Source organism: Myotis myotis, unplaced genomic scaffold (genome assembly GCF_014108235.1).
Source record: "Myotis myotis isolate mMyoMyo1 unplaced genomic scaffold, mMyoMyo1.p scaffold_m19_p_13, whole genome shotgun sequence".
Lineage (NCBI taxonomy): Eukaryota > Metazoa > Chordata > Mammalia > Chiroptera > Vespertilionidae > Myotis > Myotis myotis.
In genome coordinates, this window is record NW_023416317.1 from 33,756,014 (window position 1) to 33,767,094 (window position 11,081).

An 11,081-nucleotide genomic window follows, 5' to 3' on the forward strand; every position below is an offset into this window, starting at 1 on the left:
ACGAGTCCTATTTATCTCTGTTATTGTAGAGGCAACCATAATGCCTATATTGATGTGTATCCTTCCTGTGCATACATTTATGCTTATGTTCTATAGGTACATATCTCTAAAAATATTTAGAATTGTGTGTTTTCAAAGTTTATATAAATGTCATCATACTGTATGGCATGTCATGCACTAACTTGCTTTTCTCACTGCTACATAGGATTCCATCATTTAAACATATGTAAATGTATTTACCCATTTTCTTATTAATATACATTTATGCTTCTAATTTTTTTAATGAAAAATAATACTTCAAATGACATCCTTGAGGATGCATGTGGGAGAGTTTCTCTAAAGATACATTTGGAAGCAACATTTCTCTGGCACAGAGTATCATCAGACTTCACCTTCATTAAATATTGTGAAATTACTCTCTGGTGTAGTTGTATTAGTTTACATGCCCACCAGCAGGGGTTGACAGTTCCCATTTCCCCATGTTCAGTGTTATTAGACTTTAAACTTTTTGCCAATCTGACTGCTATGGAATGGTACCTCGTTGATGTTTTAACTTGCCTGATTACTACGTTGAATATTTTTTCATATGTTTATTGGCCATTCTTTTATTTTCTTCTGGGAGTTGTAAGGGCAGTGCTCTTCAAATTGTCACGGGGTGATGGCTGGAATAGGGATAGGCAGGGATAAGAGGTACTTACACACTGGCAGTATTCACTATCCTCCTCCCCAATTTACACCATTTCCTTAAATCTATGTAAATGTGTGTGTGTGTCAGGTATCTGAGAGAATAATATAAGGCAGATGAACTAGAATAAAGGAAAAACTAAGAAAATAAGCTCAAGGTTAACATTAAAAAGAAAGATAATAGAGATCCTGGAATCTACTTGGGTGTAAGCATTATAAGGTTCTCTCATCCTCTATTTTGTCCATTGCATTGGGAAGACCTCTGGTACAATGTTCAACTAAAGAACCAGCAAGGGAATCAAGAATAGATTTTAGGCTTTGCCTTTATACTTCATAACTTTGCTTTTCGGGGTTTCCACTTCCCTCTTCAGAGTCTTTGAAGGTATATCTTCATTGTCTGGTGTTGAGGGTAGATCAGCAGTTCTCAACCTGTGGGTCGTGACCCCTTTGGCGGTCGAACGACCCTTTCACAGGGGTCGCCTAAGACCATCCTGCATATCAGACATTTACATTATGATTCATAACAGTAGCAACATTACAGTTATGAAGTAGCAACGAAAATAATTTTATGGTTGGGTCACAACATGAGGAACTGTATTTAAAGGGCCAGAAGGTTGAGAACCACTGGGGTAGATTAACAGATTATTCTGAGGTGGGCTATGTTGTGGTTGAGCAGGGCTCTGGAATCAGGTATTGTAGGGAGCGGCTCTAGAGTTAAGCCTCAGACTGACCTGTGGCACAGCCACAAACAAGTCCCAGCTTAGAGGGCAGAGCCCTCTTAGTATAATTAAGCTTGACCTTATGGCTGCCCCCTAGATCCTTCCTAGGTAGCTAATGGGCTATGGGAGATGGATGCAGCAAGTGCTGCCAAAACAAGTGAAACTCACAAGAACATTGTAACTATGTTGACCACTACCTTGTTTTTCTCTGACTATAAAATAAAGCCTCAGCTTGCTGGCTGGATCCTTCACTGTGGCCTCATCCAGACACAGGAGATCCACAAAGCCCCAGCTATATTCTCTTTGTCTGTCTTTTCTTTAATGCTTTGCCACCCCCCCCTCAGGCTCACTGAACCCTTGGCTGTGCTGGCAGGGCACAAGGTAATAGGTCGATTCCTGGTTTTGTCACTTACTAACTTTGTCAACTTGGAAAAGTTTCTTAACTATCCTAGATTTAGTTTCTTCAAGATAACAATAGTTCCTACCTCATAGGGTGTAGTAATGATTTATAGAGGCAATATATATAAGTACTAAGAATAGTGGCTAAGACACAGTTACATTCTCAATGTCAATTGCAATTAATTATCTCAAAAAATATCACATAAATGAAAATGTACTCTATAAATTCAATATTCTTATCTTGAGTAGAGGACACTGAAAGTTCATATGACATTTCTTGAAGTAGATGTGATATTTTCCATGAGTGATAGACATGTGAGTGATTCTAGGGTGATTTAAGTGGAAATAATTCAACTGCTAATAGAACTTCAAACTTGTGTTGGAGAAAAGGTGACTACATTATGAAAGCACTCATTCACTCACTTATCAAGCATTGATTGAAGACTTATGATGTACCATGAATGCCCTGTACAAGACAATGGGAAAATAAAGTTAGAAGATATTTAATATCTGCTATTAATAACTTGAGCAGGGGAGATAGCCATGTAAACAAATTAATTCAACACATTTTACAAGGGTACAATGGGAGCACAAAGTGGGGAGTTGCCAATTCTAATGAACATGTTGGGAAAGCTACCCTAGAGAAGTAAGTAGTGAGGAAGGAGACCTCTCTAGTGCCTTTTAAATTCCAACAAGTAGTTGCTGTTGGGTGGAACTGATGGAGAACTCTATGGTAAAGGATGTATTGGGAGGAGAGGCTTAGGAACATAGTCAAGCTAGGAGGGTGCTTGTAGGTAGTCTGGGGATTCATCGCCAGGCCAGAGAAGCTGGGTAATCATTGGTAGGATCCAAAGTCATGACCAGGAATGCAAAAGCATGGTCAAGTTCAAGGCAGGGCCAAGGGCTAACTGGAAATAATCAGTGGAGTTGGAGGGCCAGCCTAGAAAAACAAGAGGAGGTTTGTTCTCAGATCTAGCTGGAGATTCAGGCTCATTTCATCAACAAGCCTCTTTGGCTGTGGGATAGTGTGAAGTTATTTCAAGGAATCCTGCCAAGTCGAACAGATGCCACCTAATTTGCCATCTCCTAAGTCTGGTTTTCTGGTTATTTTTCCTTTTTATTCTAATTCATGTGGGTACTTGCATCCTTAGCATAATTTTTGCTAATATGTCCTATTTTTTTTTTAAATCCTGCTTAAAAAGTGTCTCATTTCCTTTGAGCCATATTCAGGCAGTGAAATACATAACTTATCTGTATTATGTTAAATGTGTCCTATGGAAACTGTGTTTAGTGGGCTAGATATAAAATCACATCATTCTATGTAAGGGCTTAATGAGGGATACCAAGGGGAAGGTGACTCAACTGTAATGATTCAATGTGCGATGTGTGTGTGTGTGTGTGTGTGGGGGGGGGTGACCCAAAGGAGAGAGTTGCTTGATGTCCCTGCTATTGGATTAATGTGCCAAATTTAAATGCTGAAAGCATGTCCAGTATTAATATCTATCACCAAATGCATGCCAGGTCAGTGGCCCACTTGGCAAATAACTCATATCATATGCCTTGCCTTCCTACTTGTGCTATTAATTTACTTTCCATGGATCAATGACTAAAGTGTGATGAGAATTCTGGCGAGATCAAGAATGATTTATCAGTCTCTACAGGAATGGCCAGCTTACTGGCAGGACAGTAGCACTTCTGTAATTTTGCCAAAGTTCACAACTGGGGAGAGATAATTAAACCCAGGCATGAAGCTCAGAAGTTTTTGAAAGCTTCGTGTAAGGTTACCTTCTGCTTCAGGAATTAAGGCTGAATTCAAAGGTCATCCTCTGAAAAATCAGACATTACCTGAATCAGCACATTTAAAATACTACTAATAACCTCCCAGACAGCTTTCTTATCATTAATTCAAAGAACACCTGTCTGTCTCCCTTCACATCGCCTTACTAAATTATTTTTGCCCCAAGACAAAGATATCCTCTGTCACTCTGCCAAGTTCTTACCCACACACTGAGACACAGTAATAGAAGAACACAGATGGATGTTAATTGCTGCCGTAAGTGAACTTAGCCTTCCTGGAAATGAGAAAAGTAGCTTCTTTGTGGTTTAGGTCTATCCTGAAATCCATAATCAGACCTAGTACAAAGCTACCCCGAATCTAAGGTATTAAACTGCACAGGAAGAACCTTGCTCAGATACTAAGCATCGTCTTAAAGTTCTATAGTTTCAATTTCCTACCCGCAGTGGGAAAGCTTAGGAGGGAAGAGCGAGGCCAGCCCAACTTGTTTAAATCCCTCTGACCTAACAGATAAAGGCAAGTGGTGTGTGTGGGAGTGGGGGGCAATGGAAGGATGTGGTGTGGGACTTGGTGTAATTGAATGAAAACACAAAACAAAAGAGGAGGATGTAAGTAAATGTTATGAGCAGATGTGTAAGAGGACACAACGGGAAAATCTTGAGATATGCTTTCGTAAGCGCTATGCTTTCCTTTGTCCTCTGTGGGACAATGTACTGGTAAGTCAGACCCATTTAAAGGGACAGCCTGGGATGTGTTTCCTTTGGTTCCCACTGATCATTTCACTTTTTATGATCTGTTGTATTCTGTTTCCAAGATGAAGGGCAGAATTCCATGATTGTTCTCTCAGCCACTCCCTTCCTAGTGAACCAAGCACTGGTTCAAGCTTTGAGGTCACTGCGAGCCCACTACATCTTCTCAATCTCGGTTCACTGGGGCTTGCCCCTGGAGTATGAAACAGAGAATAGGAGCTCATTGGCCAGTAGAGAATAGTGAGATTTTGGTGGAGGCACATGGAAGAGGGGTGCTGGGGCAAACCTTTTCTGTTATCCAGAAGTGTTCCTAGCGGAGGTCCTCTGGTCTTTGGCATAGGCGGGGGTATTAGCAATGGGAGGGGAGTCACAGGGCAGCTACCACTTTGAGTTTCTCTATGTCTGCTGACAGGTTCTTTAGCACTCCGTCTTCTTGAACTGTAGGTGGCTTAACCTGGTACAAACTGGCTCCTATTTTGTTGTGGAAGGTAACATTCTGGGTAAAGGTTGCTGTAAATTATATCAAAATGTCATGGTAACTAGATCAACCTTTAGCTCTAGGAGTGTTGTCTCAGCAGCTCTAGAAATGGAGAAATCTGAACCCAAATTTTGTGCACTATTAGGTAATGGTTTATAAAGGGTGGGAAGTGGGAAGATACAGGTGGAATTTTTGAGATCTTTTAATGCCCAATGAGATAAAAACAGAAAGAGGTTACTAGAGTCAGAAATTGTGTGGTTGACTCTTCCATGGAAAGGGATAATTTCTTTGATGATCAAAGAGGCAGTAGCCAATACAAATGATGGAGGAGGGTAGTGCTGGAGAGGGAGCATATTCATGTTTTTGGAGAATAGGCACAGGGAGGCAGTCTGAAATGAAGTCCATGGTCAGAATGTCCCCATTTATATTTAGAACAGGGAAGTGATATATCAGATCATTATATCACCTTAGCCTATCCCTAACTCCCAAAGCCTTTGGTGATCATGTTAAGGTTCTAAATGGATGGAGTCATCTAGGGTAGTTCCTGGGTGACAGTCTCTCAAGCTATGAAACAGCCGGTCATCCTACTAGATTAGAGGCCTTTGAAGACCTTGGCCCCTGGGTCTCATTTGCATAGCTCTGATAGGAGCTACTGCATCTTCTTGGTCCGATAAAAACTGGGGTTGTATGGCCAAAGATTTCTTGCACCAACAATTTTCCAGGACCTGGTGGCTTCCCATTATCATCCATTTTAGATTGAGCTTTCTGCCTGGTGGGGTCACAGCTGGGCAAGGAGAAAACAGGGATTCCATCTTAGGCTTTCAAAGATTTATTTCCTGGTCTGGCCCATAGTGGTTCTATTGTCATTAAAGAAACTCAGATCAGGGAATTCTGTGATGCCAGAATTGGTGAAGAGATGAAATTGTCATGTATGCCCTGTGATGCTCAGGCATAGAAAACCATCAGACTCACCTGGAGAAGTTTTTAAATTACATTCCAAGCCTCTAGAACTTGTTTCAAAGAAAAAAAAATTAGTCTTCTTCAGGTGGTTCTTATTATGCAATAACTTTTGGATACAGAATATTGAGCAAAATCCTTTAATTAAGAAAATTATTATCCTTGCTAAACTGGTCAAGATTCTTGGATGGCCGAAACCGGTTTGGCTCAGTGGATAGAGCGTCGGCTTGCGGACTGAAGGGTCCCGGGTTCGATTCTGGTCAAGGGCATGTACCTGGGTTGCGGGCACATCCCCAGTAGGAGATGTGCAGGAGGCAGCTGATCGATGTTTCTCTCTCATCGATGTTTCTAACTCTCTATCTCTCTCCCTTCCTCTCTGTAAAAAATCAATAAAATATATTAAAAAAAAAAAAGATTCTTGGATGTAGGTCAGGATCGCCAGAAGGGCAAGGATCAAAGGATAATTAAGTTGAAGCTGCTGTCACATTTTCTTTTTCCGTTAATCCTCACCCAAGGATATTTTTCCATTGATGTTTAGAAAGAGAGTGGAAGAGAGCGGGAGGGACAGAGAGAGAAACATTGATGTGAGGGAGACACATCTATTGGTTGCCTCCCACACACATCCCCAACCAGAGCTGGGGATGGAGCCTGCAACTGAGGTATGTGCCCTTGACCAAAATCGAACCCAGGACCCTTCGGTCCACAGGCCGACAATCTATCCATTGAACCAAACTGGCGCTGTTGTCTTATTTTATATAGTACATCAAGTTTCTTATCCTTTATACTTGCAGAGGCCTTTGTTTTCTGGAATACACCGTGATGAGCACTTGCCTTGGGATCCACCACAGCACAGTTGTGATGGGCAAGTAGGCAGAAGGATAGCTCCTTGGCTTCCTGGTCTGATGATATTTCCTAGTGGTCATCATGAGCCTATTTCAAGAGTCTATCCTGGTTTAGATATGGAAGTGGTTACCTGCCACTCTTAGTTTCATAAGAATATAATAACCTGAGATTAGAATACAAGGTACAGGAAATCCTTAATCAATTTCCTTCTTTATTAAACTGGCCAGCTTAAGGATCAAATAAATCGGAGATGAAAACAGAGTACAATGAGTTAGTCAAGGTAAAAGAAGTAATGGTGGCTCTGACTGGTTTGGCTCAGTGGATAGAGTGTTGGCCTGTGAACTGAAGGGTCCCAGGTTTGATTCCAGCCAAGGGCACATGCCTGGCTTTCAGGCTCGATCCCCAGTAGGAGGCATGCAGGAGGCAGCCAATCAATGATTCTCTCTCTCACCATTGATGTTTCTATCTCTCTCTCCCTCTCTCTTCCCCTTTGAAATCATAAAAATATATTTATATATAAAAAAGAAGTAACGCTGATGGTGAAGATATTGTGATGGTGGTGATGTTGGTAATGGTGGTCATCTTAGTAACATTGGTAATGGCTATGATGTAGGAATGATAATAGTCTCCAGTGGTCAGCAAACTCATTAGTCAACAGAGCCAAATATCAACAGTACAACGACTGAAATTTCTTTTGAGAGCCAAATTTTTTAAAGTTAAACTATATAGGTAGGTACATTGTTATTAACTTAATTAGGGTACTCCTAAGGCTTAGGAAGAGCCACACTGAAGGGGCCAAAGAGCCGCATGTGGCTCACGAGCTGTAGTTTGCCGACCACGGGACTCTAGGCAAATGCCTGCGATGGCACCTATTGCCTGGGACTGGCTTTTATTTGATGTTTTTTATATAATGGATGGTGGTGAGTCAGCTACTTTTAAAAGACCAAGAACAGAGTGAACAATAAATATATCAAAGTTTCATAAATTAAATATTTCCAGTTTGACTCACACTATAATTTCAGGAGCATTAAATTTTTATTTCTATATGAACTTTCATTGTCAGTGATAGACTATTTTAGCCTTGTTACTCTGCCATATTTGCCTCTGTAATGGAACTTCTAAAAGATTACTGGAACTCAGATGTAAAAAAATCATTTTGTAATGAGTAATTGGCATATATGACAATCTAGTAAATATTTCTATTTTTCATCAGATAAAATTCTTTTTACACTGAGAGTTCTAAGAGAAATATACTGTGCCCTCCCTGAGGCTACATAGCTCATACAGAATAATATTTAAAAGCATTAAAAGACAAATTATCTATATATTCCATTTTTCTTTGGTGTGTTGACAGAATATTCAGTTAGAAAATGAAAATAAATAGCAAAAATGTGATAATATTTTAAACATTAAAATGAGAAAAATAACATAGACTGATGAACAGGGACAGATCCAAAGACAGAGAAACAGCGATCAGACTATCAATCCCCAGAGGGAAAGTAGGGGAGGATGGGGGTAAGGGGAAGAGATCAACTAAAGGACTAGTATGCATGCATATAAGCCAAACCAATGGACACGGACAACAGGGGGATGAGAACATGAGTGGGGCGGGGGGGGGGGGGAGGTTGGGGGTTAATGCAGGGATGCGGACACATTTGTAATACCTTAACCAATAAAGAAATTTTTTAAAAAATGAGAAAAATAACATTTTTGTAACAACATGAAAAAAATTCCCTCTGAATTTTAAGTGCTGAAGATAGGATATTAGAAAAAAATAGAATATTTATCAGAGAATAATTTCATTTAAATTCAATTAAAACTATGTTCCACCTCAAACACTCCAATGTAATTTTCAATAAGATAAAATGAACAAATAACCTATAAACTACTCAGTTCAATAACTAACATTATTTTAGCTTTCCTATACTTCTTTTCAGTATTTGTTTTTCCATTATCATTATTACTGTTCTTAACTATTATATGATTCTTTTTTTAAAAAAAATATATTTTATTGATTTTTTACAGAGAGGAAGGGAGAGAGATAGAGAGTTAGAAGCATCAATGAGAGAGAGAGACATCGATCAGCTGCCTCTTGCACACCCCGTACTGGGGATGTGCCCGCAACCAAGGTACATGCCCTTGACCGGAATCAAACCTGGGACCTTTCAGTCGGCAGGCTGACACTCTATCCACTGAGCCAAACCGGTTTCGGCAACTATTATATGATTCTTGTCCACAAGCATACATAATTTTTACAGAGTATTTGAATTCTAATTTTTTCTCACTTAGCATTATATCACATACATTTTCCACGTTTGCTAGTCTTAATTTAACATCCTGGGACATTGTGCCATGACCCTCCACTGGGATGCACTGCCCTCTAGTGGAATTATGTTTATAAAGAGTTTATCACCTTCTCCCCAGCCCCAGGAGGAAAGCAGTTTTCTACTGCATAACTATTGCTACTATTTTATCTTAAATATGATAAAATGTTAAGATGTTTTTCCTCCTCTCTCCTCAAATGTAGATAGATATAGTTATTTGCAATTTTACAGGGGGTGATGAAAAAATAAACTGAACCCCAGATTAGTTCCGAAATGCACTACAAGGAATGAGATAAGAATTCATCTCATTCCATTGTTCTTGGTGTTGAAATCAACATGGTTGCTTTGTTCTCTGAAGTAACAGGATATTTCAAGTATCTTCCTTCAAATTACATTAAAAGGCTTGAGGATATGTCAAATTGTGTTAGGACCAGCACTGAAAGACAAAATAGACTCTCCTGGGATCCATAAAGGACTTGGAGGTATATTTAAAACATGGCAAATTCAAACAGATCAGGATTTGTCTTCCTCTGAGCTCACATTAATTCCTGTTTTAAAGATTTTTCTAATAAATCTCTTTCACTTTGATATTGTTAAAAAGCCTCGTAGTATTAAAATGCATAATTGGATGACCTTGGTTTAATTAGGAAGAACTTTGGTTAATATTGAATTGTTTTTGGAGAAAGCAAATAGTTCTTTAAAGTGAATTAGGCCATTATTTCTGCTATTGTTCATCAAAAAAGAAGCCTTGAGCAAAATTGCTGATGTTATCACATGAAAAAGAGCTGACTGGTGAGCTGTAATTGCTTTGTGTGTAGCCAGTGAGGCATACCGTGGAGAGGAGGGAGGAACCTGCCAGTTTCATATTTATTAGAGAGCTGGCGCTTAAACATTAGATGGCTCTTTATGCTTAGTGAATGACCAATGTGAAAAAGGAGAAGCCGCAGAAACAGGCTCACATGGTATGCATGGGTTCTTAAGGGAATTACATCTCTTCACGGCCTACATTAAAATTGTTGATTTCCTCTAAGCTTAGATTTCAGAATAGGAGAGAAGGTGATTAAAACCTAACAAAAATATATTTTAAGACAAATATTCTTCCAAGTAATACAGAAAGTGATTTCCCACACAAAGGGTATAAAAGTCCATGACAAAAATGCCCTCTAAGTGCAGAGCTAAAAGTTATGTAAAAATCATGGAATATACATTTAATAAACTCATTTTGTTCACTGAGAAGTTTTTTTTATATTTTCAGCTTTTTTTGGAGATATATTTGACATGCAACATTATGTAGTTTAAAGTGTACAACATGTGTTGATAACATATACTGTGAAATGATCACCTCCATAGTGACACTCACCACTTCATCACCTCACATAATTATCATTTCTTTTTGTGGTGAGAATATTTAAGATACTCTCGTACATAATACAGTATTGTTAACTATAATCACCATGTTGTACCATATATTAGATCCCCAAAACTTATGCATCTATAATAATAAAGGCATAATGTGCTAATTAGACTGGACAGCCGAACGACCTTCTGATCGTCCTTCTGGACGAAGCTGGTGCTGCGAGGGCTGAGCCCCTTGCACAAATTTCGTGCATCAGGCCTCTAGTTTTATAATAAAAGGTTTTTATCCTTTGACCCAAATCTTCCTGTTTTCTCCACCTCCATGCCCCTGGTAACCACCATTCTACTCTCCTTTTTTATAAGTTCAGCTTTTTTAGATTCCACATATATGTGATATCACACAGTATTTGTCTTTCTCTGTCTGACTTAGTTCACTTAGCTCAATGCCTGGTAGGTCCGTCCATATTGTCATAAATGGCAGGATTTCCTTTTTTCTCAAGGGTGATTAGCATTCCATTGTGCATACGTACCACATCTTCTTTAGCCGTTCATCTGTTGATGGACACTTAGGTTCTTTTCATATCTTGGCTATTAAGAATAATGCTATAATGAATATTGCAGTGTAGATATAGTTTTGAGATCCTGACTTCATGTCCTTTGAATATATGAGTATATGCCCCAGAAGTGAGGTTGCTGGGTCATATGGTAGCTTGCTCTTTCTTCTTCTTTTTTAATCGAGGACCCACTTTACATTGCCACCAGCAGTGCACAAAGGTG

General features: G+C 39.3%; 1 long non-coding RNA gene across 1 annotated transcript; it reads right to left on the minus strand.

Annotated features, from left to right (window-relative positions):
• Window positions 1-555: 555 nt before the first annotated feature.
• Window positions 556-10,862, minus strand: LOC118668192. The gene is made up of 3 exons (XR_004971567.1): window positions 10,835-10,862; window positions 2,226-2,268; window positions 556-662 (listed from the first exon to the last, which is right to left on the minus strand). It is a non-coding gene; the product is annotated as an uncharacterized LOC118668192 (long non-coding RNA).
• Window positions 10,863-11,081: the final 219 nt, after the last annotated feature.